A 22080-nucleotide genomic window follows, 5' to 3' on the forward strand; every position below is an offset into this window, starting at 1 on the left:
AGAATAGACCCTCATGTTGACAGAGTTTTGGGTGTGCTGTATCACATGCATCAAGGCCATTGGACCAAGAGGGCTGCTGGTAATCCTGGCATGTACGTGGTGGGTGCCCCCAGCATCCTTACGGCCTACAGCTGGTGGCATTGACTGTCCTCAGTCATGTCATCATCTAGGTAGCCCGAGCTTAGCTCAATAATTGACAGCCACAGCACCAGCATTAGGGGACTCATTTTAAAGTGGGACTGGGGGGGCAGTTATTAAAAAGCAGTAGATTCCACTGAATAGTCTCAATATACCTATATAGAGTATGGATAGAGTGATTTTTTTGTGTCCAGTTCCGGTCACCTGGGGCTGACTCAGCTAGACCCACAGAGAACACTAGGGTTACAAGTACCACTATTATGGCACTGAGTGACACCAGGATTTTAATGCCCAAATATTTCCCATTGAGTTCCTCAAGCTTCCGCCATGCACTGACCAGTTGGCCTCCAGGTTTGTGACTGGAGAAAGGTTGTGGATTCCTAAAGTGGGGGATCTGCAAATTTCCATGGGGCATCAAGTCGGGCTGGAGGCCCCTTTGGTGGCTGTGGACTGCTGTGTCCTCTTACAGATCTTCAACTTGAGGGGGTCAGTTGGGTCCCAGGCTGTCTGCCAATCATCTGGGTCTGTGGGGGCCACTGCCTTCTTTACTCAGGAATGATGGATCCAGGGAGTGATACCTGCAACTTTAACAGCAGTGAAAGTTGTCAGTATTACTAGATGGGGACCCATCTGAGTGGGTTGGAGCAGCTCCTTCTTCCTGATCTTTTACCCATATCATGTCCCCCAGCTACTCTGGCATGAGTAACTGGGATGAGCCCAGTTACTCATGGGGATGGTGGTCCTTTCTAAAGCTTCTCAGGAGATGTGGTGTAGAGTTTTTCCCAGGGCCTAGAGGTGTAGGGATATTTCTAAGTCTCCAATTTGTCTGAGATCTCTAAGCCGGCTTGTTATGGGGGGTGGCCTATCATAGAGAATCTCAAAGGGTGAGTAGCCAAAGGATCTTGGGGTATAGTGTGCCCTGAACAGGGCCCGTGGTAACATTTCGACCCAGGGGATTTCCTGACAGAGTTTGGTTAAAGTTGTTTTAAGGGTTCACGTGCTCTACTTTCCCTGAGCTCTGAGGTCTGTATGCTGTATGGAGCTTCCATTTTATTTCAAGATATTGGGTAGGCCTTGGGCTATCTCTGCCATGAAACTTGGTCCATTGAGCCGATGGAAAGGGGAAGCCCATACCTGGGGATGACATCTCTCAGGAGGGCTTTTACTACTTCTCGTGCTTTCTCTGTGCATGTGGGTTAAATTTGTCATCTGTCAAATTTGCACTAAGTGCAAAGTAGGACCAGTGGGTATCCGTATCCTCAGCATGGCTTGACCTCTGTGAAGTCTATCTCCAAGTCCTCGGAAGGCATGGTGCCCATTGTTTGAATCCCAGGGCATGGTCTAAGTCCTTGATTTGCCTTGTTCTGTGTGCATGTACTGCACCTAGTGCTTGTTTGCGTGCACAGGGTGGGGAGTTTGGGGATGAAATAGCAGTTTCTCCAGGGCTGTTTTTCCCAAGTGAGTTAGTTCATGATGTTGCTTTATTAGGGGGGGGTTGTTACAGTACTGGGGACAAAAAGTCTCTGGTCAGGCAGTTTCCACCAGCCCGCTTCTTCTTTTAATCCCTCCTCATTTTTTGCCTATGGTTAAGGGTCAGGCCAGGAGGTCCTTTTTCAGCCCAGACATCAGGGAACTCCTCCAGCAGACTGGTTGGCTTCGTGGGGTCTCCTTTTTCTTGGCAGTAAAATTGCCATTCATTTTCTGTGGGTACAGTTACTGCCATGATGAGGGAATTAGGCCTTCCCAAGGTGAGGCTTGTAGGCCCCCTTTGGATAAAGGTGATTTGGGCCTCAAACTTTGTCAGTAAGTCTCTACCTTGGAAGGAAACGGGACTTTCCGGTAGGTATAGGAATTCATGGGTAACTGTGTATGCCCCCAGCTGGCATGTTCAGCGTCCACAAAACTGGCGGGCAGTTTGGGAACCATTTGCCCTGACAACTGTGGCCTTATGCCCTGTGAGTTGAGCCATGGGTCTGGTAACCACTTAATGCTCAGTACTTGTGTCTACCATGAAAGTCAACGGTTGGGCCCCCACTTTCATTTTGACCGTAAGCTCTCAGGTACCTAATGAAAGGGAGCCTGGTCTTCCCTAGTTTGACTCAATCCCAGCCGGACTGATAAGGTCTTGCATTTCAGGCTCAGGCTGCCATTTTGTTCTCCTTTTTTCTGAAGTAATTTTGTCAGGCCCTTCGGTTGGTTCCTTATGGTGGGGGCATTCATTTTTCCAGTGGCCAGTCTCCTTATAATAGGCACATTGATCTCATCAGAGTGGGGCCTTCCTGTTGGGTCCCCCCTTTCGCAATGGGGCTGACTGTCCAGTTGGGTCCAGTTTTCCTAGTGCTGAAGCCATCAACGATGCCTTTGTTTTCATTCTTTTGTCTGCTTCTCATTTGGCCTCATGGTCTCAACTTGCAAAGACCTTATCTGTCACTTCTGTCAGCTGGGTAGCATTCATGCCAGCGAAGCCCTCAAGTTTCTGGCAAATATTGGTGTATGATTGCACACAAACACTGAGTTGACCATTTGCTGGCTCTCTGGGGCCTCTGGATCAAATGGAATGTACACTCAGAAGGCCTCATATAGTCTCTCCCAGAAGTCAGTTGGTGATTCTTCTGATTTCTGGATAACTGCCATAGTTTTTGACATGTTGGTTGGTTTCTTTACCCCTGTTCTGAGTCCATGCAGAAGAGCTGTACAGTATCGACTTAGGTCAGCTAGTCCCTCGACCGTATGGAAATCCTAGCTGGGCTGAGTGTCAGGTGCTGCTGCTAACACCCGTGATTCTGCTTTTAGGGTTCCAGGTGGGAGCTGACATCGGAGCCAGTGACATGTCTTGGTGAGGATTTGTCGGTATTCTTCTGTTGAAGAGTGTCAGGAGAATTGAGTGGCAATCATTGCAAGTGGGTTGGTGGGTCTGGAACAGGGACTCCAGGAGGTCAATCATGGCCTGAGACTTCTCTGAATATGGCGGTGTATGGTTTTTCCAATTTAGAAGGTCAATGTGCTACAGGGCTGGTAGATGAGAATAGACTGTTGGGGCTGGTGTTCTCAGTGTCTACATGATGCCCTTTCATCTTATGGAGCAGCATCTGGAGAGCTGTGATTGGGGGAACTGGAGCCTGAGACGAGCATAGATGTCCCCTCGCAAGCTGGGGGCTGGGGCTCCAGGATTGGGGCAGGGTTGGAATTCCCTCTGGGCTTGGTGGTTGTAGAGGAGGCTGAGGAGGGCTATCCAAAAGGTGGGGCATCAGCTGCCCCCTGGTGGTGCACTCGGGTCATATGGCAGGTGCACGAACAGATTGTCCTGTCTGTTGGTCTCCCTGATAAACAGGCTTTGCTTTCTTACAGCCCTTGAGCTCTTTTACTTGGGTAACAAATATCCTACTCTGGCTCTTCCTATTATCACAGAATTGGACCCGCGGGGGCAGAGTTTGGGCTATCTGAAGCCAAGAATCAAATATATGGGTATGGGTCAGGGTGTCTGGCTGTACTGACCACAACTCTGTAAATGGCTTGGACAGTGGGTGGGTCTAGGGTACCCTCAGAGCACCAGCCAACCCCAAAAGTGGGCCATTCCAATTCACATAATGTGTGTAATTTTCCAGGAGACATTTTGATCTCATAGTTTCCTGAGAACGCCTTCTTACAATTCTTTTTTTTTTTTTTTAAAGATTTTATTTATTTATCAGAGAGAGGAAGAGAGAGCAAGCACAGGCATACAGAGTGGCAGGCAGAGGCAGAGGGAGAAGCAGGCTCCCTGCCGAGCAAGGAGCCCGATGTGGGACTCGATCCCAGGACTCTGGGATCATGACCTGAGCCGAAGGCAGCTGCTTAACCAACTGAGCCACCCAGGCATCCCGCCTTCTTACAATTCTTAAGCATACAGTCTAGGAATAGGTTTTGAAGAGTTTCTGCCCATGATGAACAGAGGCTCTCTTGCCCACCCTATGTGTTCCCTCCCTGTGTTGGTGGTTCAAAGATAAAGGGTAGGTGCCCCTCCAAAGGAGAGACCAATCAGATGCCCACCTGTCTGCTCTCCTGGAGGAGATGTGGATGCCTCTTAGCCATAGTGAGTCCATATAAGCCCCAGACTGGTGCCCCAAAGTGCTGGCCCTAGACTCTGTGAGTTCACCCTGGAAACAGTTTGGGGCCCGCTCAGACTCCATTGTCTCAAGACCGGGGAGCCACACACCCAAACAGGCCATTCACTCACTCATGCATTCACACCAAAGTTACTACAGTTCCTCCCCTCTGGAGGTTCCTGTTCTGTAGGACCTGCCCTGCTGGGAGGTCCCTGACCTGTGGAATTCCTTTGGGAAATTTCTGGAAGGTGATCAAGCTTCCCTTCCATTCAGTTTGAGCAGGATCTAACTACAGATTATATTCCTGGATGGCTTACCGAACCCAGATGAGTTGCCAGGCAAGATGGTCCACTTCTCCTTGGAGTCCAGCCGGGACAAGACTGCCCAGAAGGTTGGAACTCCAGGGTGAAGGAGGACCTGGAATCCTGTGGGATGACATGCTGCCTCATTCAGTCCTTGAGTTCCTTCCTGCTCCAGTGTAGTCAAAGCCACTGGCCAGAGGCTCAAGGGGCCAGAAGTGTTGGAATCTTGCTCGGGCCTCCAGAAATGTTGCAGAAAATAATCAGACTGGGGAGAGACCAAGTGACACTCGGAGAAGTAAGAGAACTCTGATTGATTTTATGCCAGCGGACCCAGATGAGCTCGTGCTCAAAGCTCTGGGCCCCACATAGTGGGGTTACAGGGATTTTATAGAGGGGTGTATGGAGTCAGGTTCCAAGGGCTATGCTGGCCGCTGGGAGATGGGTTTAAACTGGGGAGAGGAGGGCTGGTTTAGGCTGTTAGGGCCGTGCAGGGAGCTTGTGGTGGGAAGTCTGTTTACAGAAGCAGAAACATCATCGGGTTATCTTTCACTCCTTAGTGGGCTTCTGGTTATCTCTTGATCTATCTACTTGCGTCTGCTGGCCTGGGGCTACTCTGGGTGAACCTGCTCTGAGTGATTTTCTTCTTCAGTATCAGAACAAATGTAGAAGTATCAGAATCCTAAAAAGTTCCTTGCTTTAAATGCATTACTTCTGGTGCTTTCTATAATGCGATATATTAAACTAACAATTTGTATATATAGTATGTCCGCATTTCCTAGCAACTTCCCTTGAATCCCTTTTTTTTTTTTTTAGATTTTATTTATTCATTTGACAGAGATCACAAGTAGGCAGAGAGAAAGAGGAGGAAGCAGGCTCCCTGCTGAGCAGAGAGCCCGATGCGGGACTCGATCCCAGGACCCTGAGACCATGACCTGAGCCAAAGGCAGAGGCTTTAACCCACTGAGCCACCCAGGTGCCCTGAATCCATTTTTAATAATAAACATTGTACAGGTTGGGCACTTATACTCTTCAGGCCAATGCAGTCCAGATCTCTAATCTTTTAAAAAAAATTTTAAACTCATTATTCTATATTCAAGACTAAAGCACATCAATGCTACACAGAGGAAAATCTATATTTCTACTGCTTATTTGAGAAAATGTGAATTCCTTTCAAGAAAATCTAAGAAACAAAATAATCCTGGACTACTTGTCCTGAGGGAAAAGTGCCTCATTCCCTCCTTCACGTCGTGACTTTCTGGTCCCTCCTGATTTCCAAATCGGATCACTGTAGTAACTTTTCTTTTACAGTATCTCTGAAAGTAAGCCCTGGGATCCACATTTGCTTCATGTTCTTAAATCAGCAAGAATAATAAATTTGATGGTGCAAAATTGGAAGTGTCAAGGGCTTTTTCTTTTTTTCTTAAGATTCTATTTATTTGAGGGGGCCCTGGGTGGCTCAGTGGGTTAAAGCCTCTGCCTTCGGCTCGGGTCATGATCCCAGGGTCCTGGGATTGAGCCCCGCATCTGGCTCTCTGCTCAGCAGGGAGCCTGCTTCTCTGTCTCTCTCTCTCTCTGCCTACTTGTGATCTCTGTCTGTCAAATAAGTAAATAAAATATTTTAAAAATTTTTATTTATTTGAGAGAGTAAGCGAGAAAGAGAGAGAGAAAGAGAGAAAGCTTGAGCAGTGGGGAGGGGGCAGAGGAAGAGGAAGAAACAGGCTCCCTGCTCCAGGTGGGGCTCAATCCCAGGACCCTGGCATCCTGACCCGCACCAAAGGGAGACACTTAACCCGAGGGAGCCACCCCAGGTGCCTCAAGGGCTTTCTTTAGTGACTGAGCAAAATGATGTCTCCGCTTCAGTTCATGGGGACTCGTTTTCACAATACGTGCATGTAATATTTATTTGTACATGTAATATTATTGCACTATAGATTAAATTATTGTTCCTTCATTTGTATTGTTATATATCTAGTATTTGATGTGAAAATCAAATTGTGTCATAAAAACCTCTCTGGATTTAAGCAGATTTCAAAATGTTATATTACAAAAAAGCAAACAAACAAAAAAACACCATTTCTGGGTTGAAGTCAGCCTTCCATTGCTCTTCATTGCCTTATTGGGCTAAGAATCAAACTGAAATGAGATTAACAGATGCTCAAATCTCGTAAGTATGCAGACCCCTCACAGACATGGAAATCCCAAAGACATTCCGGCTAAAGGAGGTGTGTGGATGTCATCCTGCAGGGAGGAGGAGGGTCCGGGGCTCTCAGGTGGGGAAAGGTAGTTCCCAGGGCAAGAAGAGCAGGTGTTTGGTCACCAGATGTTTGCCCTCGGGGACCACAGGGCGGCCACAGATGGGCCACAGATGCCACTCATGTGAAATTTGTCTCTGGTAACAGCCTTGTGCTGGGAAAGACCCCCAACTTAGATTCTTCTACATAGTTAAGGAGGGAAAAAAGTTTCTCTTGGGCCTACAGGGTGTGAATTACCTTGAGCCCAAAGGAATGTTCATGTCAAAGTGTCTCATCTTGGGGCAGCCCGCCCTTCGCCCCGAGGGAATGTTGCTTTAAGGCAGGCTCTGATAAAATCTTTTTAAAAAGGGGGTGGGGGTGCCTGGGTGGCTCAGTGGTTTGGGCCTCTGCTTTCAGCTCAGGTCATGGTCTCAGGATCCTGGGATCGAGCATCAGGCTCTCTGCTCAACAGGGAGCCTGCTTCCTCCTCTCTCTCTGTGCCTCTCTGCCTCCTTGTGATCTCTCTCTCTGCGTCAAATATAATAAATAAAAATCTTTAAAAAAAATTAATCCAACAAAATGCATATTCCTATATTTAAAATAAATGAGTCTCACTCTATCTAAGCCAGATCCTGGAGTCAAGGAGCCCTGGGATCTGGAGAGAAAGCGTCTTACCTTCCAGTGGGGGCGAATGAGTAAAGCAGGTGACACAGGTGAGGTGGGAAGGCCAAGCAGGAGACCACACCTTAAATGGGATTTGGGAAGTTCGACTTGAAATAATGTTCTCAAAATGTATCTGAATTGCAGTATAATTAATGCCCAAATGTGTATTTTACGTAGCAGTGATATTCAGGATATTTTACAACAATCATGGTCTTTCTTTATTCAGAAATGTTTGTTGTTGTTGCTTCTGAAGGATGAATACGACCTTGGCATTCTGTGTGAAAGTGGGACTCTTTTTAAAAGATGTACTTACTTGTTTTAGAGTGAGAACAGGGGTGGGTAGGGTGGAAGGGCAGAGGGAGGGGAAGAGAGAGTCTTAAGCAGACAGTGCACTGAGTGCAGAGCTGGACATGGGGCCCAGCCTCAGGACCCTGAGATCCTAACCTGAGCTGAAACCCAAAGTCAGGCACTTAACTGACTGGATGCCCCTGAGACTCTCCTAAAAAATTCCCTAATGTGGAGCACCCGGGTGGCTCAGTCATTGATTGTCCGCCTATGGTTCAGGTCATCAACTCAAGGTCCTGGGGTTGAGCCCCACATTAGGCTCTCTGCTCAGCAGGGAGTCTGCGTCTTCCTCTCCCACCTCCCCCCGCTTGTGTTCCCTCTCTCTCGCTGTGTCTCTCTGTCAAATAAATAAATAAAATCTTTTTAAAGCCCTCCAATGTTATTTAAATGCTTATCCATAGAATTTTTATTAGAGCCTTTTAGTAACTGACCATAAATAATTTTCTGAGCAATTTGTGCCATATAACACATGCTAGTGCTTTAAATGTGTGCTTTTCCTCAGTGTACAGTCTGTTTAAAATGATAACTATATGGAAGGATCCTTTTATGATGGAATATTTGTTTCAGAATTTTTTCAGTGAAAATTTACTTTTTTATTTTATTTATTTATTTGGCTGCAAGATAGAGATCCCAAGTAGGCAGACAGAGAGGGGGAAGCAGGCTCCCTGCTGAGCAGAGAGCCCGATGCGGGACTCGATCTCAGGATCCTGAGATCATGACCTGAGCTGAAGGCAGAGACTTAACCCACTGAGCCACCCCAGTGCCCCTCTTATTCTTGTTTTAGAACTCAATAAAAAAACTTCATTTTTAATGATAGTTTCCACAGCATTAATGAATTGTGTTTTGTTTTTTATCTGTGTGTGTGGTTTTTTTTTTTTTTTAAGATTTTATTTATTTATTTGACAGAGAGAGAGATCACAAGTAGGCAGAGAGGCAGGCAGAGAGAGAGAGGAGGAAGCAGGCTCCCCGCCGAGCAGAGAGCCCGATGCGGGGCTCGATCCCAGGACCCTGAGATCATGACCTGAGCCGAAGGCAGAGGCTTTAACCCACTGAGCCACCCAGGCGCCCCTTATCTGTGTTTTATAGTTTTATTTTATTTTTAAGATTTTATGTATTTATTTGTTAGAGAGAGAGTGGGCAACCACAGGCAGACAGAGAGGCAGGCAGAGGCAGAGGGAGAAGCAGGCTCCCTGCGGAGCAAGGAGCCCGATGTGGGACTCGATCCCAGGACACTGGAATCATGACTTGAGCCGAAGGCAGCCACTTAACCAACTGAGCCACCCAGGCGTCCCTGTGTTTTATAGTTTTAGATAACCGTTTCCAGCTCAGGACTCGGAAGACCGTGTAGGGGTTAGTTCAAATATGAATCAGCCATATGTCCATTGACAATAAAATTATGGGCATCTTTGTATAAATATTACCCATACACTGTTGGTTCATGACTTAGACTTCCTTATCTTGGTTAGTTGTCAGTGGTTGTTTTATACTGTTGATCCTGGGTGGGCTGTGATATGGAATTAATGTCATCCTCTATTTGTGGATGAATTTATATTCTCTTTGAGAGAGAAATACCTTTTCAATTGAAGGTAATTTTTAAAATCTCCTATCTCTGAATCAGTTTTAGGGGTCCTAATTTATTCTTAAGTGTCGTCAAAATTATATGCCATAAGGGACGCTTGGATGGCTTAGTTGGTTGAGTGTCTGACTCTTGGTTTGGGCTCAGGTCATGATCTCAGGCTTGTGGGATTAAGCCCCACGTCCCACTGAGTGCTCAGCATGGAATCTATTTGTCCCTCTCCCTCTGCTCTTCTCCCATTCACACTCCCTCTCTTTCTAAAAAATAAATAAAATCTTAAAAAAATATATATGCCATGAAATTTACCATTTTAACCATTTTTTCTTTCCATTTTAGCCATTTTTTTAAAGATTTTATTTTTTTTATTCAACAGAGAAAGAGAGAGATCAGAAGCAGGCAGAGAAGCAGGCCGGGGGGTGGGGAGGGAAGCAGGCTCCCTGCTGTGCAGAGAGTCCGATGTGGGGCTCGATCCCAGGACCCTGAGATCACGACCTGAGCTGAAGGCAGAGGCTCAACCCACTGAGCCACCCAGACGCCCCCATTTTAGCCATTTTTAACTAAAGTGTTAAATGTATTTACATGATTGGAAAACCAATTTCTGGAGTTTTCTCATCCTGCAAAACTGAAACTTAATACTTGTTAAGTGGCCACTTTCACATTTTTCTCTATTCTAAGCCCCTGGCATTCTCTGTTTCTCCTTCCTTGTTTGTTTCCTTCCTTCCTTCCTTCCTTCCTTCCTTCCTTCCTCATGCTGTACGTGACATCAGCCAATCACTTAAGTGATATCATAGTGTATCTATTTCTGTGACTCCTTTATTTCACTTAACAAAACACCATCCCGTTTTAAACACATTGTATGAGGCAACAAGATGTGTCTTTCTTTTCAAGGCTGAATATTATTCTGGTAAATATATATGCTATGTTTTCTTCATGTATTCAGGAATATTTCTGTGGCTGTCACTTATTGGCTTTTTGAGTAACGCTGCTGTGAATCTGCTTGTACAAATATCTCTTGCAGATCCTACTTTGAATTCTTTTGGCTATATACTGTCAAGTGGCATGGCTTAGTCATATGATAATATGATTTTAAAAGTATTGAGGAAACTCCTTTCCATTTTCCATAGTGATTGTTCCATTTGCATTTCCTCTAGCAGTGCATAATGGTTCCAGTGTCTCATCCTTCCGACACATGTAGGTTTTTTTGTTCTTGTTTCATAGTGGGATCTGAACAGGTGTGAGGTGATGAGTCACTGATTTGTTTCTCTAATGAATAGTGATTTTGAGCATCTTTCGTATGCTTGTCCATTTGTATATCTTCCTTGTATTGTGCCCATGGAAAACTTTGTCCAGTTCTTAATAATGCCGGTTGCTGTTTGGCTGTCACTGCAAGAGTCTTTCTATATTCTAGATGTTAAATACTTAATGTCTAGAGGCTCTGCAAAAAATTTCCATGCATTTTTCAGGTTGCCTTTTCACTCCACTGACTGTTAGATTTATTTTCTCTGGGGACACCTGGGTGGCTCAGGGTGTCTGACTGCGACTCAGGACATGATCTCAGGGTCCTGGGATCAAGCCCCACATCTGGCTCCCTCCGCGGTGGGAAGTCTGCTTCTCCCTCTGCCTTTCCCCTTGGCTTATGCTCTCTCTCTCTCTCTCTCTCTCTCCATCTCTCAAGTAAATAAATAAAATCTTGAAATAAAAAACCAACAAACATGAGAGTCTCTTCTGGTTTGCCTCCCTCTCTATTTTCATCTATTTTTTTCCTTCCATTCCCCTCTGTTCATCTGTTTTGTTTCTTAAAGTCCACATATGAGTGAAATCATATGGTATTTGTCTTAATGACTTATTTTCCCTAGCATAATACCCTCTAGTTCCATCCACATTGTTGCAAATGCAAAGATTTCATTCTTTTTGATGGCCAAGTAATATGTATGTATACATAGTTATATATATACCACATATTCTTTATCCATTCATCTACTGATGGGACACCCGTGTTCTTTCCATAGTTTGGCTCTTGTGAACATTGCTGCTATAAACATTGGGGTGCGTGTGCCCCTTCGAATCACTGCTTGTATCCTTTAGATAAATACCTAGCAGTACAATTGCTGGGTCGTAGGGTGGCTCTATTTTCAACTTTTTGAGGAACCTCCATACTGTTTTCCAGAGTGGCTGCACCAGCTTGTATTCCTACCAACAGTGTAGGAGGGTTCCCCTTTCTCTGCATCCTTGCCAACATCTGTGGTTTCCTGACTTGTTAATTTCAGCCATTCTGACTGGTGTGAGATGGTATCTCATTGTAGTTTTGATTTGTATTTTCCTGATGCCGAGCGATGTTAAGCATTTTTTCATGTGTGTGATGGCCATTTGTATGTCTTCTTTGTAGAAATGTCTGTTCATATCTTCTGCCCATTTCTTGACTGGAATATTTGTTTTTTGGGTGTTGAGTTTGAGAAGTTCTTTACAGATTTTGGATACTAGCCCTTCAACTGACAAGATATTTGTAAATATCTTCTCCTATTCCGTAGGTGGCCTTTTAGTTTTGTTGACTATTTTTTTTGCTCTGCAAAAGCTTTGCATCTTGATGAATTCCCAATAGTTCATTTGTGCTTTTGTTTCTCTTTCCTTTGGAGATATGTCTAGCAAGAAGTTGTGGTGGCTGAGGTCAAAGAGATTACTGCCCATGTTCTCCTCTAGGATTTTGATGGATTCCTGCCTTATGTTTAGGACTTTGATCCATTTTGAGTTTATTTTTGTGTATAAAAGTATAAGAAAGTGGTCCAGTTTCATTCTTCTACATGTAGCCCTTCAATATAGCCAATGCCAATATAGCCAATGTCTCTTGTTGAAGAGACGTCTTTTTTCCATTTTATATTCTTTCCTGCTCTGATGAAGATCAGTTGCTATAGAGTTGAGAGTCCATTTCTGAGTTCTCTATCCTGTTCTATTGATCCATGTGTCTGTTTTGTGCTAGTACCAAACTGTCTCGATGATTGTAGCTTTGCAAGAGAGCTTGAAGTCTGGAATTGTGATGCCTCCAGCTTTGGTTTTCTTTTTTAACATTACTTTGTCTATCCAGGGTCTTTTCTGCCCCCATACAAATTTTAGGATTGTTTTTTCCTGTTTTCAAACACTGAAATAAAGTTCTCAGACACCAGTCTGAGTTACCATGCAGGGCTGCCTTTGCAAGGGAGAGTAGAAGATCTGAATTCTGCATATAGCTTTTATTTATTATTATTAGTTTTTTTAAAAGATTTATTTATTTATTTTACAGAGATCACAAGTAGGCAGAGAGGCAGGCAGAGAGAGAGGAAGGAGGAAGCAGACTCCTTGCTGAGCAGAGAGCCCGATGCAGGGCTCCATCCCAGGACCCTGGGATCATGACCTGCACCAAAGTCAGGGGCTTAACCCACGGAGCCACCCAGGCCCCCCCCATTTCTATTTTTTGAAACAACTTGAGAAGAATAGATAATATTTCTTCTTGAAATGTTTGGTAGAACTCCATCATGAGGCCATCCAGCCCTGGATTCTTGTTTGTTGGGAGATTGTTGTCTACTGCTTCAATTCATTTGCTGTTTTGGGTCTGTTCAGGTTTTCTGTTTCTTCCTATTTCAGTTTTGGTAGTTTATATGTTTCTAGGAATGCATCCATTTCTTCCAGATTACCGGATTGGTTGGCATATAGTTGCTCATAATATTCTCTTTCAGTTGTTTGTATTTCTTCAGTGCTGGTTGTGATCTCTCTCTTTTTATTCATGATTTTATTTATTTGGGTCCTTTCTCTTTTCTTTTCAATAAGTTGGGCTAGGGGTTTATTGAACTTACTAATTCTTTCAAAGAACCAGCTCCTTGTTTTGTTGATCTGTACTACTGTTATTTTGATTTCTATTTCATTGATTTCTGCTCTAATCTTTATTATTTCTCTCCTCCTGCTGCGTTTAGGCTTTATTTGCTATTCTTTTTTTCAGCTCATTTAGGCGTAAGGTTACTTTGTGCATTTGAGAATCTTCTTGTTTCTTGAGAAAGGCTTGTAGTGCTATATACTTCCCTCTTAGAACTGCCTTTGCTGCATCCCAAGGTTCTGAACTGTTGTGTTCTCATTTTCATTTGCTTCCATATATATATTTTAAAACTTCTTGAACTTTCCAGTTGACCCATTCTTTTTTTTTTTTTTTTTAAGATTTTATTTATTTGAGGGGAGCCTGGGTGGCTAAGTGGGTTAAGCCTCTGCCTTCAGCTCCGGTCACGATCTCAGGGTCCTGGGATCAAGCCCCGTGTCTGGCTTTCTGCTCAGTGGGGAGCCTGCTTCCCCCTCTCTCTCTGCCTGCCTCTCTGCCTACTTGTGATCTCTCTCTCTGTCAAATAAATAAATAAAATATTTTAAAAAAAGATTTATTTAAAAAAAATTAAAAGATCTAAAAATAAATAAAATCTTTTTTTTTTTAAAGATTTTATTTATTTGAGAGGGAGAGAATGAGAGAAAGAGAGCTTGAGAGGGGGAAGGACAGAGGGAGAAGCAGACTCCCCGCTGAGCAGGGAGCCTGATGTGGGACTTGATCCCAGGACCATGACCTGAGGCAAAGGCAGTCACCCAACTGACTGAGTCACCCAGGCACCCCAACCCATTCATTCTTTAGCAGGATGCTCTTTAACTTCAAGTAATTGTGTTCCTTCCTAATTTCCTCTTTTTTTGAAGATTTTATTTATTTGATAGGCAGAGATCACAAGTAGGCAGAGAGGCAGGCAGAGAGAGAGAGAGGTGGGAGCAGGCTCCCTGCTGAGCAGAGAGCCCGATGTGGGGCTCAATCCCAGGACCCTGGGATTGTGACCTGAGCCAAAGGCAGAGGCTTTAACCCACTGAGCCACCCAGGAGCCCCCCTAATTTCCTCTTGTGATTGTGTTCAGATTTTAAAGCATTTTGGTCTGAAAATATGAATGGAATAATCTGTCTTTTTGTACCAATTGAGACCTCATTTGTGACCCAGCATGTGATCTCTTCTGGAGAATGCTCCATGTGCACCCAAGAAGAATGTGTACTCTGTCTTAGGATGGAATGCTCTAAATATATCTGAAGTCCATCTTGTTCAGTGTGTCATTCAAAGCCCTTGTTTCCTTGTTGATCTGCTTAGATGATCTGCCCATTGCTGTGAGTGGGGTGTTAATGTTCCCTACAATTATTATTATCAATGTTTCTTTAATTTTGTTATTAATTGTTTTGTACAATTATCTGTTCCCAAGTTAGGGGAGTAAATATTTATAATTGTTAGATTTTCTTGCTGGATAGACCCTTTTATTATGATATAGTGTCCTTCTTCATCTCCTATTACAGTTTTTGGTTTAAAATCTAGTTTGTCTGATAAAAGGATTGTTACTCCAGCTTTCTTGATATCCATTGACAAGATAAATGTCTTTCCACCCCCTCACTTTCAATCTGGAGGTGTCTCAGGCTCTAACATGAGTCTTTTCTAAGCAGCATATCAATGGGTCTTGTTTTTTTTATTCAATTTGAGATCCTGTGCCTTTTGATTGGATCATTTGGTCCATTCACATTCAGAGTAATTATTGAGAGATGAGTTTTGTGCCATTGTATTACCTATAATGTTTCTGTAAATTATCTTTGTTCCTTTCTGGTCTTTATTACTTCTGGACTCTGTCTTCGCTCAAAGGATCCCCTTTGATATTTCTTGCAGAGCTGGTTTAGTATTAAAAAAAAAAAAATATATATATATATATACACACACACACACACACACACACATAAATACATATGTACACATATATTTATCCTGGAAACTATCTTTCCTTCTACTCTGAATGACCACCTTGCTAGATAAAGTATTCTTGGCTGTATATTTTTCCCATTTAGCACATTGACTATATCATGCCAGTCCTTTCCAGTCTTCCAGGTCTCTGTGGGCATGTCTGCTGCCAGCTTATGTTCCTACCCTTGGTTGAAGACCTCTTGTTCTGAGCTGCTTTCAGGATTTTCTCTTTATCTCTGAAATTTGCAAGCTTCACTATTATATATCGAGGTGTTGGCCCATTTTTATTGATTTTGAGGGAGCTTCTCTATGCCTCCTAGACTTGAATGCCTGTTTCCTTCCCCAGATTAGGGAGATTCTCAGCTGTAATTTGTTCAAGTAAACGTTCTACCTACTCTTCATCTTCTGGGACTGCTATTATCTGGACTTTATTTTACTTATTGAATTGCTGATTTCTCAGTCTTACTTTGTGATATAGTAGTTATCTTTCTTATTTCCACCTTCTTCATTTACCATAATTTTGTCTTCTATATCACTGACTCTCTCTTCTGCTTCATTTATCTTCACTGTTAGAGACTTCATTTTTTACTGCATCTCACTAATAGCCCTTTAAGTTTCAACCTGATTGGATTTTAGTTCTTTTATTTCTATAGTAGGGGATTCTCTAGTGTTGCCTATGTTCTTCTCAGGCCCAGCAAGTATCTTTATAATCATTGTTATAATTTGTAGTTCAGACATCTTACTTCTATCCATATTGATTAAATCTGTGGCAGTGAGTACTAACTCCTGTTCTTACTTTTGTGGTGAATTTCTCCATCTCATCATTATGTCCAGGAAATAATAGAAAAAAGAGGGAGAAAAGACAATAATATTAACAACAACAACAGAAAAAAAATAACAAAACAAATCAGAAGAAAACAAAAACTAAAGAAAATAAAAAATCGAACCAGAAACTAAACAGAACAGACCAAAATTCTAGATTGTGGGTGTATTTTGTTCTGCTTGTTAAAAAAAACTAGATCCCAAAATAGGAAAGAAAGAAAAACTTTATATTTTATATATATCTATATATATATATATACACAAAACTTTATATTATATATAAACTATATATTATATACATAATATAATTATATACATAATACATTATATACATAATACATAATATATATTATATATGTATATACAATGTAATATAAATATATATCTGTATTATATCTATATATCTATATATTATAAGTATATATTTATAATATAAAATATATAAATATATATAGTTATATATCAAATCATATATATATAAGATACAATGAATGGAAACTAAAAATAAAAAATACAAAAAATACATAAAATACATATATATAACCTATATATAAAATAAAAATAAAAAGAGAATTGAAAAAACAAAACTGAAAGACCATAGAAGAATAAAAAAACTGGTAATGCTATATACTGTTTTCCCAACAGCTGAAGTTTTGCAGTTGTCTATGACTGGTAAACTTGGTGCTATCTGTTCTCGGGGAGGGTCCCGTTGCACCCTGATTCTCAGAGGCCTTTTTCCTAGTGGAATTACACCTCCCTTTCAGGAGTATGTGCTCAGTGTAAGTCATTCCAGATTCCACTGTGGCACTGTTTTGCTCTCTGAAGGCTTTCAGCAGTGGTTGGGGGAGGTTGAAAATGGTGGCACCCTGCTCTCTAACCCCGAGGCTGAAAGGTTGTACCGCCCCCAATTTTCAGTGATCCCTCACAGAAAAGCACTTTTGTCTCCCTGGTTTCCATCTGAACTCTGTATTCATGCAGCCTGTGACCCAGTGTTTTTATTTCAGGCATGCGACTGAGTTTCAAGTTGCCCAATTGTACAGATTCCTGTGAGGTGGACCTGTGCTCTTCCTCCTAGAGGAGGGAGGAAGGTCTCACTACACTTTGGCCTTTTGCTGGGCCCCAGACGGGAGAGCAGGAGTGCAACAGTGCAGCAGGTCCCAATTAATGGCAACACCGAGAATAAAAAGCAGTGCTGTTTTCAGCCAGCTTCCCTGCTCTGATGCCTGTGTACTCTGCCTCACTCAGGCATCCCCATTCTTCTTGTGACCCCAGGGATCCTGAGACCCCACTGTCCCACCAGGGATTCCACCTTGCTCTGTCATCTGAGCACCTTTAAGCCAAGGGTGTCCCCACCAGAGGAGACTTTTTTAAAAGTTCTGATACCACACTCCACTGCTTCTAATACTTACCAGTAGTCTCCTTAAGCTGACTCCCTCCCCTCACCCTGTCCTCCCATATATGGCCCCTGATTCAAGTCTCTGTACCTCCTACCTTCCAAGAAGCGGTTGCTTTTCTATTTGTAGAATTGTACCATTTCTGTTCTCAGATCTCCAATTGATTTTGCAGGAATTCAGAATGATAACTAGCTGAATGCCAGGGACCTACAAACTTACCATCCCCTACTCCTCTGCCATTTAACTTGTCCCTCTCTTAACTTCATTTTTGATACTTGGTATCTTCCAAGTTGTTCACATTACTGTGACAATTTTTTTAAAGATTTTATTTATTTATTTGACAGGCAGAGATCACATGTAGGCAGAGAGGCAGGCAGAGAGAGAGAGGAGGAAGCAGACTCCTCGCTGAGCAGAGAGCCCAATGCGAGGCTTGATCCCAGGACTCTGGGATCATGACCTGAGCCGAAAGCAGAGGCTTTAACTCACTGAGCCACCCAGGTGCCCCTACTGTGACAGTTTAATAAAGTGAAAACATGGAGATTTCATGAGTTACAGGTTGTCTTGATATTTCTTTGAACGAAAAACACGAGACAGTGCAGAGTCTGTAAAAGCTTCTCTATACTTAGGAAGATAACAGTATTCCATTAGGAGTAATGTTATTGCCCCAGGTAAGAGATGAAAAACATCCAGACTGATGGATTGGCGTAAATTCTGCTTGTGGAGACAGGATACCTATCCTGGGCTGCACTATTGACTCTGAACTTAGGAAGGTAAATTCTATTTGTTTTCTTTCCGAATCATCTTCAGTTCTTCTATGTCTCCTCATTTGCATTGCCAGCAACATATGCATCAAAGCTGCCTCATTCCCAGATCAGTCACTCTTATAGGTTCTCATGAGTCATTTGGAATTTTTGGGGCAATGAGAAATTATCTTTAAGCAGATCACTGGAAGCCATATCCAAGACTTAAATATAACCTTGTCATCACTTCATTGAGGTAGGAGGACAGAGGTGCCAGTGGGCCGCAGGTTTAATTCAGGCACTTGCCAGTGAGAGTTATGAAGGCAGATAAAACATGTTGATGGTATCCTTACAGAGAAAGATAAGACCTACTGAAAGCAAATACAGAAAACTTTTAAAGTGTGGGAAAAGAAATGACTGGGAGTGTCTTTTAGTCACTGCAAGGGCTTAGGAAGCTACTTGTGATGAACAAATATGACAGAGATGGAGGCTTGAGAAATGTGGTGGGTTTCGGAGAAGTCAGATCTTGTCTTCATGATTTCACAAATTCCTGTGTAGTACTGAGGACAGATGCTGTGGGATGACCAAGATTACAGTACTTTTCAGTTGAAAATCCATGGCAGGGGATGGAGAGAGGTGGCTGGAAGACTCCAACATTGTGGACACACTGCTTTCAAATATCACATGGCAAAGTAGACATTGGCACAATCAGAAAGATGTGTGCTGAGTGTCCACAAGCACTAGAATCTTAGGTATCTAACCCCAATGTTGGATGACATTCCAGTGAAGCTGATGCACAGCAGGCAACTTGTTCTGTTTGAGCCCCGTGAGGAGTGTTATTCCTTGAGGTGTGTGTGAGGGGCCTGATTAGTTGGGGGGCAGCTCACCAGTCAGAGGCAGTGAGCATTTCTGCCCCAAACAGTCCACCTGCTTTTTTTTTTTTTTTTTTTTTTAAAGATTTTATTTATTTATTTGACAGAGAGAGATCACAAGTAGACGGAGAGGCAGGCAGAGAGAGAGAGAGAGGGAAGCAGGCTCCCCGCTGTGCAGAGAGCCCGATGCGGGCCTCGATTCCAGGACCCTGAGATCATGACCTGAGCCGAAGGCAGCGGCTTAACCCACTGAGCCACCCAGGCGCCCAGTCCACCTGCTTTTTAAGGTAAATGTTCATTCACGGCCCGTGCTGCGTTTCTGCCCATCCTGTGGGGAACAGGGAAGAGGACTCCTGTCAGTTGTGGAAACTGATACCATGAAGCTGGATGGCAGGTCATGATCACATGTAACCCTGATCCAAGTGAAGTATAAAGCTGCATTTGGGGTGGTTGTTACTCTGTGGTCCGCCGTACCCTGAAAAGGCCGATGTGTGCTTCTAGAAAAGATGACGTATGTCGTATACTCTGTGCATATTGAGTAGGTAATGGTCATGTCTGATAAAAGGGCTCATACACACTATGATTGGTCTGGTTGGTCTAATTTCTTCCCTCTGCTGTTGTCTACAGCAGACATTGTGCTAACACTTCTCTCATGGCCAGATGTCCCTGCCCCACCCTCGGTGATCAAACCATGTTCCCGGCATCACAGAGGCAGTGTACGTCTGAAAGGCCTCAGGGAATTTATTTTAGAATCACTCCTTTTTCATTCAGGGGAGGCCAACCTCTTTCAGGTGCTTCTCTCTTCATCTCACTGACCAGAACGCTGTCATGAGGCTACTGTAAGTAACATATCTGTAACACAGCTGAACAGGTGAGCTCTTGGGAATGGCCAGTCATAACTCCATTTGCAGCTGTTCTCCCTTCTCTGGAGTAAGGGGGGTGGGGAGATGAAGCTGAATGTTCCAACCTTCTGGTTATGGTTTAGTCTTTCTGGTGGCCAGCTCCCATTCAGGAGCCCACCCAGAGCCACTTCCCTGAATAAGGGTTACTCCTACTGCTGTTATCACTTAGGAATTTACAAGTGTTAGGAGCTTTGTACCAAAACTGGGGTCAGAGACAAACATATATGTATTTCATTATGACATCAGTAAAAATGGAATAATATTAGTCCAAAAGCATAAATTCATGAACCTTAAAAGCATTAGTAACAGTTGACCATACATTGTAAACACTATATAATTACTTTAGACTTTGGTGAATATTGTCGATTAAATTTTTCATGGAAAAGGAGTACCACAATTCATGTTTCCATGCTGATTTCCCTAGTTTTGAATGTAAATATTGAATCCTGGAAGATGACAGTTAGGGATGAACTTCCTGGTCCAGATTTTCCCTGGAAACCTGTTGTTCTAGCTCTTATGTCATCATTTTCCTTAACTGCACTGGAACCATAACAAGTGGGAGAGGGATTTCTCAGTCATTTGAATGTAGGAAAGTGTTGGTCATCCTTCTGGTGGAATCCCAGACACCTTGGCAGCGTTTGCTTTAAAACATCTTCTCCATCATTTTCTAGTTTCAGAGTGTCCAGAGATTGTCCATTGGCAACTCTGACCTCTTGAATATCTTCCAGGCCATCACCGTGAGTCCAGGTAGGCAAAGCATTAAGGACAGGTTCCACATTCCATTGGCTGCTCCAATATCCTCTGCTGAATTCTACCTTAGCTGGTCAATATCATAGTTCCTTTGTATGTATAGGACAAGAAGATCAAATTCATCACAAACATTATAGGTTTTGGATCCTGTTCTACTCTACCTTGTGAGGAACACATAGACTTACTCTATGCAGCATTCAGATGGATCTTAACTGTTTTGTGTGTAGGACTCATTATGGTTTTCATTCTGTTCATGCACAAGCTGAGGGGCCAACACCTTCACAGGAAATATCATGCCTAGATTCTCCCCTGAGATAACAGCTGTGACCCCAAACATTCTTATTCTGGGGAGCACCTTTGTAAATTTTTATATTCTCTCTGCTGTCATTGTAATTTTTTTTATTAAACCACGTGGAGAGAAATGAACAACTGGGTCTTAATCAATGCATGTTTCCAACCTGCCAGAACTTTACTCTGTTGAGTGATGCCCACTGTGTATCCGGGTCCTTCTCTGTATCCTGGAGAAATCATAAAACTTCCTCATCTCATGAGCAAAATGTAGCCTGTTTTCCTCCATGTCAGTCATTTACATATTCATGCCTCAAAAAGTGTCATATACAATGACAAGACAGTCACATTGTAGGTAAAATTGTGAATGGGATAATCTATCGTAATAAGAAATAATAAATTATAGCCATAGAATGAATCCTTTATAATTATCATATAATTATCCATACAATTATGCTATATTGAGGGTGCCAGGAGATAAGGTCAGAGTCCAATCAATGATGAAGTAGTTTCTCTTGAAAGAATGCAGAGATACTCAAAAGGTCTTTGAATGTATAACTTTCAATATGAGATGTTATATTTCCCTACCATTTACCTGGGGGTTGGGTTACGAAGAAAGTTCCACAGAGGTGGTTAACAAGTTTGATGGTCCTTCAAGAAACTGGTGCACCTGATGGTCAGAGCAGAGTGTCTACATGGCAACAAGCATAGGCATTAAAACCTGCCACATTAGGTTCTGGCTTAGTGCAACCTCAGGAGGGGGGCATAGATTCTTTAACAGTGCAAAGTTAAGACCCACAACAGTTCTAAAATCATGACCACAACTACAGCAACCTGTAACCCATGTTAACTGAAGTAGAGGCTACTTACTACAGAGAGCCCTGCTCAGACATGGGAAATATTACACCTGTATCAGAGGACACTGCTCCACCAGGACAGGTCTGTGCTCTACCTGATGGCCCAGACTCAGCCCAAGGTTTCTTCTCCCTGGATCGCTATGGGGGCAGTCTCACTGGGGACACACTCTTCAGGACCAGGGACTCTTTGGAATACATAAGGATGGCCTCTATAGACTGGGGTTAGGTTGGCATCAGAATCTGAATCTGTTTTCATCTCCAAGAAAGAAGAATGAATCATCAGGGTCCTCTTCTCCCTCCATAGAGGGAATCTTCTTCATGGTACCCAGGTGGGAGTCCCTCTGGGTTCCTCATACT

The 22080-nt window shown here is 43.1% G+C and overlaps 1 protein-coding gene across 3 annotated transcripts in view; it reads left to right on the forward strand.

The window, feature by feature from the left end:
• LOC125088865 (zinc finger protein 345-like) overlaps positions 1–22080 on the forward strand; it is a 256962-nt gene that overhangs the window by 124391 nt on the left and 110491 nt on the right. Inside the window, exon 9 of one of the 3 annotated variants that reach the window (XR_007123802.1) lies at positions 19034–19077. The exons of the other annotated variants lie outside the window; for them this stretch is intronic. The gene's annotated coding sequence lies outside the window, so the exon portion shown is untranslated. Of the gene's footprint in view, positions 1–19033; positions 19078–22080 lie in introns of those variants that run through there. 3 annotated transcript variants of the gene reach the window in all.

The sequence above is a fragment of the Lutra lutra genome, chromosome 17 (genome assembly GCF_902655055.1).
Source record: "Lutra lutra chromosome 17, mLutLut1.2, whole genome shotgun sequence".
Classification (NCBI taxonomy): domain Eukaryota; kingdom Metazoa; phylum Chordata; class Mammalia; order Carnivora; family Mustelidae; genus Lutra; species Lutra lutra.